We start from the raw sequence: 7,179 nt of genomic DNA on the forward strand, positions 1-7,179 counted from the left end.
TTATTTTCTGTGTTTTTATAATATTTTCTATTTGCTTGTTTTTTCTCGTTTGGCCCTTCTTTTTTCTCAATTAGCTTCATTGAGGCATAACTGACAATACAAATACTTGAAGGGTATGAATTGCTAAGTTTTGACACGTAGCCATGAAACCATCACCACAATCAAGATTTCACATCTATCACCCCCCCAAAGCTCCTTCTGTCCCATTGTCATTTCCCTCTCTGGTCTCTTCCTTAGTTCACATCCCCCTTACCCCCATGCAACCACTGATCTACTGTCACTATAGATTATGTAGTTTGCATATCTTAGACTTTTACATATGTGAAATCATAGAGTATGTTTCATTTTTCTCTCTGGCTTCCTTCATTCAGTATAGATATTTTGAGATTCATCCATGATGTTGTGTGCATCAATATAGTTTATTCCTTTTAATTATTGGGTATTACTTCATTATATGGCTATTCCACACTTATTGTGGCTATTCCACACTATCCATTCACTTATTGATGAATGTTTGGGTTGTTTTCAGTTTTTGGCAACTTCACATAAAGCTGCTATGAATACTCACATACAAGTCTTTGCATGAACATACACTTTCTTTTCTTTTGGATAAATATCTAGAAGGACTGAATCATGTGGTTAGCATACGTTTAACTTTTTATGAAGAGGCTAAACTGTTTTCCAAAGTTTTGGTACCATTTTTAATCTTTTCTAATGATTGTTTTGTTCCAGTAATTGTATTTTTAAGTCTTAATCTATCGTCCTTGTCCTTGGATTTCTCTCTTTTTTCTTTTAATAGCAGTCTTTGTTTAATTGACTTGTAACATCTTTTTGAAACCCTTTGGGTTTTCCTTAGGGTCATAGGTCTAGTTGTTCCTCTAAGTCTCTTACAAATGTCTAATGATCCTTTACTTAGAAACTTATATTTTAAAATAGAGGACCAGGTTGAATATATAGGTAGCTAGTGTATTAAAATATACAAGGCCAACACTAGGAGCCTTACCTCTTCATAGGCAGATTTTCAATTTATTTAGAATTCCCTGATTACTATCCTCAGTGCAAATTTCACCTGTCTGGCACTTATCCATATGCATGGGTTTGAGAAAAATGGGGTAAGCTGGATTGGACCCGTTGTTCCATTGGTAGCCTGTTAATTAAGTCTCCTTATTTCCACCCTAGAATCTGCTTCCCATTTCATTTCCATGCACTTCAAGCCTGAAGTGTCTCTGATACTTGGTCGGGTTGAACAGCTTTCACTCTTCCTTCGGCGTTCATCTTTATGAATTCTAGGGTGACACCTCCCTATACTGACATATCCATTGCTGCTGAACTTATATTATCTTTTCTGCCCTAGAAATTAGTTAAAAATATGTGGCCTACTGATGCACATGCATCTCCCTCTTCACTCTTAATCTAAGCAGGGAAATAATTTAGAAATCTATTATAATAATCTGGAAAAGAAATGATGAGGTATCAATGAGGAAAAGGAGATACAAGTAGGAAAAGGAGATACAACCGTTGAATCAACAATATTGATTCAATGTTTATGTATGTTACAATCTACAGATTTGGTGAACTTTGGGGAGTGAGGGACATATGTATGATTTTCAGTAATTCTTACTTGGTTTACATTGACAGTGGTGTCAGTATTGTAGGTGGGAACAAAAAATGAATTTTTTTAATTTTTAAAAAAATATTTAATTTTTTTTGACAAAAAGACTGTGGTGAGTTTGATTATGGACATGCTACATTTGAGAAGCAGGTGCCACATAACAGGTGGAGATTACCATTAGGCAATTGAAAGTATCTGCCTGATGCTTAAAGTTTAGAATTGGGTCCCAGTGGAAATTTTACACAAGTATTACAAAGGACAATATATTTTTTATAACCTATACTGAGGGTTTGAAATTCAGTAGGCACTCATACAATGCTGACTTGAATTAGATTAATATTTTGTGATGCAGAAATAAATTCAAGCAAGCATATTTTGTTTGGAGGAGGCATCTGAGAGAGAAGAAAAAAGACATGACTTCCAGTCTTGAAAAAGAGCACATTTTCCCCCTGTAATATGATGATAATAAGATGCAGGGGACAGAAAATGATAGAAGATGTGGCAGGTAGGTACCTTAAGAGCTATAGTTATTATTATTTTCTTTTTCTTTCTTTTTTGAGACAAAGTCTCACTTGGTCATCCTGGGTAGAGTGCTGTGGCACCATAACTCACAGCAACCTCAAACTCTTGGGCTGAAGCAATCCTCTTCCGGTAGATGGGACTGCCAGTGCTCGCCACAATGCCCAGCTTATTTTTCTATTTTTAGTAGAGACTGGATCTTGGTCTTGCTCAAGCTGGTCTCAAACTCCTGAACTCAAGCAATCCACCTATCTTGACCTCGCAGGGTGCTAGGATTATAGGCATGAGCCACTGTGCCTGGCTATAGTTATTATTTCTTTAGTACATTGCTCCATCTTAAAATAAAAAATGTGGATAAACTTTTTAGATGTCAAGAGGATGGCATGTTATACCATGCTAAACTCTATAAAAATTTCCTTTTCATTCATAACAGTAAGTAAATAGTTAAGCAAAGAGAAATTCTGTACCAGAAAAAGTGATTAAGAAGATGACAATGAGGTATACTATTCTAGTTAAAGAGTTCTTCATCCATTTTTAGTTTCTTTTTATGGCAATTATCAATGGCTATTTTATCTGATTGTTGTGCAGATATACATCAAAGTTAAAGGAGAACTAATATAAAAGATACATGACACCCAAGCCTGTTACAATTTCTTTATTCATTTAACACAAATTTATCTAGTATCTACTTTTAAACAAAGAATAATGTTTAACATTCTTGAACTTGAGTAATGTAAGCATTAGAAGCTCTTAGTGACCTTTATAGAATTTCTGCTCTGAATCAAGCCCATACGCATATAAACTAAGGAGATATAAATGATTTTTTTTGCAGAAGACCATTTTCTCATCTAACCCAGATTATCAATTTATTTTAGGTATAAAATTCAATTTCCTCCCTGTGTATGTATGTTTGTGAGGGCTTCTAAACTTGTTTCCTGATTTGTACCTGATAGCTAGCTATACAAATGATATATTTATATAATTTTTAAAAGTTTGTAGCATACTTTTTGACATTTGAGTGAAAGTCATTCTATAAATGTCACTAGTCATTACCATGGAAACATTCAGCTGTGAAAAAAGGTTTCAAATATAGTCAAATGCTGCTACCGGGGAAAAAATAATAGACTTCTTTGTTGTGAATAAGAATGCTCAGCTACAGTAGCCTGTTTCCTATGTAGAAGGTACTTGTTGATTATTTTGTGTTAAACTGGTTTATATATTTAGAAGTTCTTATACTCCTCCATGATGATAGTAGCATGCTGTGTTCTGTTAAAAAAAATGCTGTTGTGTTGCTCCATGCAGTTAGCCAAGAGCAATAAACTCATTGAGTAAAATAAAACTTATAGCAGAGATTTTGCATGAAGAACATCAGATTTACAGAGGAAAAGGAAGAGAAGTGTATGTAGTTGGCCCTCTGTCTTCATGAAAGACTTAGAACATATAGAAGGAAAGTGAAGGACAATACCTTAGTATCTATGCTACTTCCTTTTTTTTTTTTCTTTGCTAAAGGGTGTGTTATTTCTAAAGATTTGGTGGCAAGAAGAAAAACTATCACTCATGTTGCATATGTGTGTGAGAAAACAAGTGAGTGTGTGTGTATAAAAAAAATCCAAAAAACTATCATTTGATTCAAATGAATAAAAATGATTCTATAATGTTCCATTTTTAGTTTTTCTCTTAGTTATTATTGTCCTGCCCATAATAGGATAAGTGACAACTTCTGAGGAAAATACTTGCTGGAAGAAATAGAAAAGAAACAGAATTATTCTACTTTCTATTTATTTTTTTCCCTATTGCAAACTTTAATTACCTCTACACAGTATGGTGGATATATTTCTTGCTCTATAAGGCCAGACAGATGAATTTGCTGAACATGGAAAATTACTGCTGTCCTCTTCCACCAGAGACATTACAGTTTATCTCACCAAGTATCCACTAAAATAGTCTTCTTTGGAAGTCCTTGCCTGAATACTACCATGTTATTTCTGTAGCTCTAAGTTTGTGCTGCTTGATACAGCAGACACTGGCCATATGTGGCTATTTAATTTTAAATTGAATAAAAGCAAATTAAACCAAATTTAGTGCAAATTCTTCAGTTGCACTAGCTCCATTTCAAGTGCTTCAGATTCACATGTGGCTAGTGGCCACTGTATTGAACAGCACAAATACAGAATGTTCTCATTGTCCCAGATGATTCTTTCGGATAGCTTTGCTCTAAGGGAACTGCAAGGGAGTGTGTGGAGGGGCAAGTGCTTGGAAAAGAGAAAGAAGACATATCAAGGTGGATGTCTAGAAAGTAGAGAACCCTTTTAGTCATAACTTGAGTTTTCTCTGTCCAACAACCCCTTTCTGGGTACTACCTTCCTTCTACCCCAGTTCATCTACAGGAGTCCCATGGGGCTGCTATATTCTTACTGCCATTATGGCCATAGAGATTGTGTTCAGAGAAGTGCACCTGTCCCAAGATGTGTTAATGTTAGTACCTGACTAGAGTTAATTCATCATTTGAAAATTTATGGACTTAGGACCCAGAAAGTTGGCAGAACCTATAACTTAAAACCTAAAAGCGTGAAATCTCTCACAAGCCATGTTATTATATCTCTAGCCTGTGGTGAGTAAGCAAAATGAAGTCAGCATGCAGAGAAAAGTAGAGATAAGATGCAGAAGGTATAGTGATAGTATTTGGTTTCCAAGTCTAGCTGATCCTAAGGCCCACTTTTATTTCTGTGCTTATATCTTTATACTTAACTTTCCATTTTCCTTAAGCTAGTTCAAGTTGAGTTGCTCTCATTTGCAACCAAAAGAGTATTAACTAATGCACAATTAACTGGAGACAAAGCAGCTTGTTGGGATGTGTGGGCTTAGAAGAGGCAAATATAATTCAAATTTATAATATATCAAATATAAACAAAATAAGTCATTATATACATTGTTAAGGCTCTGATAATTTTATTTTAAATAGAAACTAATTTATCAATATAAATGCGAAAATGACAATATTATTTTATAAAGATGATTTGCTCTCTTTTAATTTCATAGGTACTGGACAAAATGGAAAACGTTATCAAAAAAATAATATTATAACGGTTTCCACGGCATTATGATTCATGAAAAAGATGAAATATAAATGGTTTTAACTTGGTTTTTCACTAAGGCCTTATATCCAGCCACATCTTTTCAGATAATTGCAACTGATGTTAAACTTAAAGTTTAAAAATGTCTCCCTTACTCAAAGACTCAAAATCCATGAATAATGTAATTTAATGTGTGCTAAATTTTCCACAATTTTTTTTGTATGTATACTTGTTAAATCTCTATTTCTACATATACAACTATATAATTGCTGATAGTGTTTTTTTCATGTTTTCAGTGACTTTGGTCTTTTATAACTGAATAGCTTACATTAAATAAAGGAAGGCTTCAACTTTAAAAATGGGCTGCTTCTTAACAGCTGCTCTGTAGGATCTCAGCACCTGCCCCTCCCTGATATGTCAGTATTCCAGAGTAGGTTCTAAAAGCTCCATCGAGATCCTTCCCTTTCCCCTCACTAACCAGAAGAGTTACCAGGGACGGAGAACAAGTGCCCTGCAATCCTATTAATCCAGAACTGAGAGAAGAGGAGCCAGTTGAGAAGAAACTAGCAGAACAACTCTGGCAACAGAAAAAACAAAATAGCTCAACACCTCCAAGGGAATTCCCTTCAAGAGATTAGGGAGCTATAGTAGTGAACTCTAACCAAACGGAAATTGTCAAAATGACAGAAATGGAATTCAGAGAATGGATGGCAAGTAAGATGAATGTAATTGAAGAGAAAGTTGAAAACCAACAAAAAGAACGCCCCCCTCAAAAAATTTTCAGGCAATTAATGAAAAAGTCACGAACAAGCTAGATAAAGTAGAAAAGGAGATGATAGAACTTAAAAAAATGAAAGAGTCATTTAGGGAACATCAAAACACAGAAGAAAGCATCAGCAACAGGCTGAATCAAAGAGAAGAAAAATGTCAGAGCTCAAAGACAAGGCTCTTGAGCTAACACAGTCATGCAAAGACACAGAGAAGAGTATAAAAGGGTCTGATTTATCACTGGGATATACAGGGAACTAAGCCATGTGAACTAACATTCAAATTATAGGTAACATAACATTCAAATTATCTTCTCCCATAAGGGAGAAGAAGAAAGAGCAAAAAGCATGGTAAACTTATTTGAGGAATTGTTAAGAAAAGCTTCTCTGGTTTTGCCAGAGATTCAGATACAAGGTAGACATCAAACACCAGGAAGATTCATAACAAATAGGACATCTGCAAGACATAGTAATCAACTTGGCCAAAGTCAAAATGAAGGAGGAAATTCCATAAGCCCATCAGGCTAACGCCAGACTTCTCAGTGGAAACCTTACAAGATAGAAGGGAGTAGGGCTCCATTTTCAATACTCTTAAATAGAACTGCCAGCCTAAAACCTTGTATCCTGCAAAACTAAGTTTCCCATATTTCGGAAAAATTAAGTCTTTCCAGACAAGTAAACACTGGGGACCTGCCCTGTAGGAAATACTCAAAACTGCACAATTTAAGAATCAGCACAACAGGTACCCACCAGTGTAAAATCACTCAAAAAACCTAAAGCTCACAACTTCTATAAAACAACAGCACAGGAGAGGAAACAAAGCAACAAGGTACTACCCAACAGGATGAACAGAACAGCATCCAAAATACCATCCTCTCTCTTAATATTAATAGTTTAAATGTGTTACACAAAAGATACAGGCTGGCTGCATGGATGAAAAGACATAACCCAAGCATCTGCTGTGCCAGGAAACACATCTAAACCACAGGAAATACACAGAAATGAAAAAGATGGAAAAAATATTCCACACGAATGGAAACCAAAAGAGAGCACGCATAGCCATTCCCATATCAGATAAAATTGACTTTAATCAACAAAAGGCAAAAAAAGATAAAGAGCATCATTATATGATGGTAATGGGACCAATTCAGCAAGAAGATAGAATAATCCTAAATATATATGCACCCAACTCAGTAGCTCCCTGATA

This window comes from Otolemur garnettii, unplaced genomic scaffold (genome assembly GCF_000181295.1).
Source record: "Otolemur garnettii isolate 467f Iridium unplaced genomic scaffold, OtoGar3 scaffold00178, whole genome shotgun sequence".
NCBI classification, from domain to species: Eukaryota; Metazoa; Chordata; class Mammalia; order Primates; family Galagidae; genus Otolemur; species Otolemur garnettii.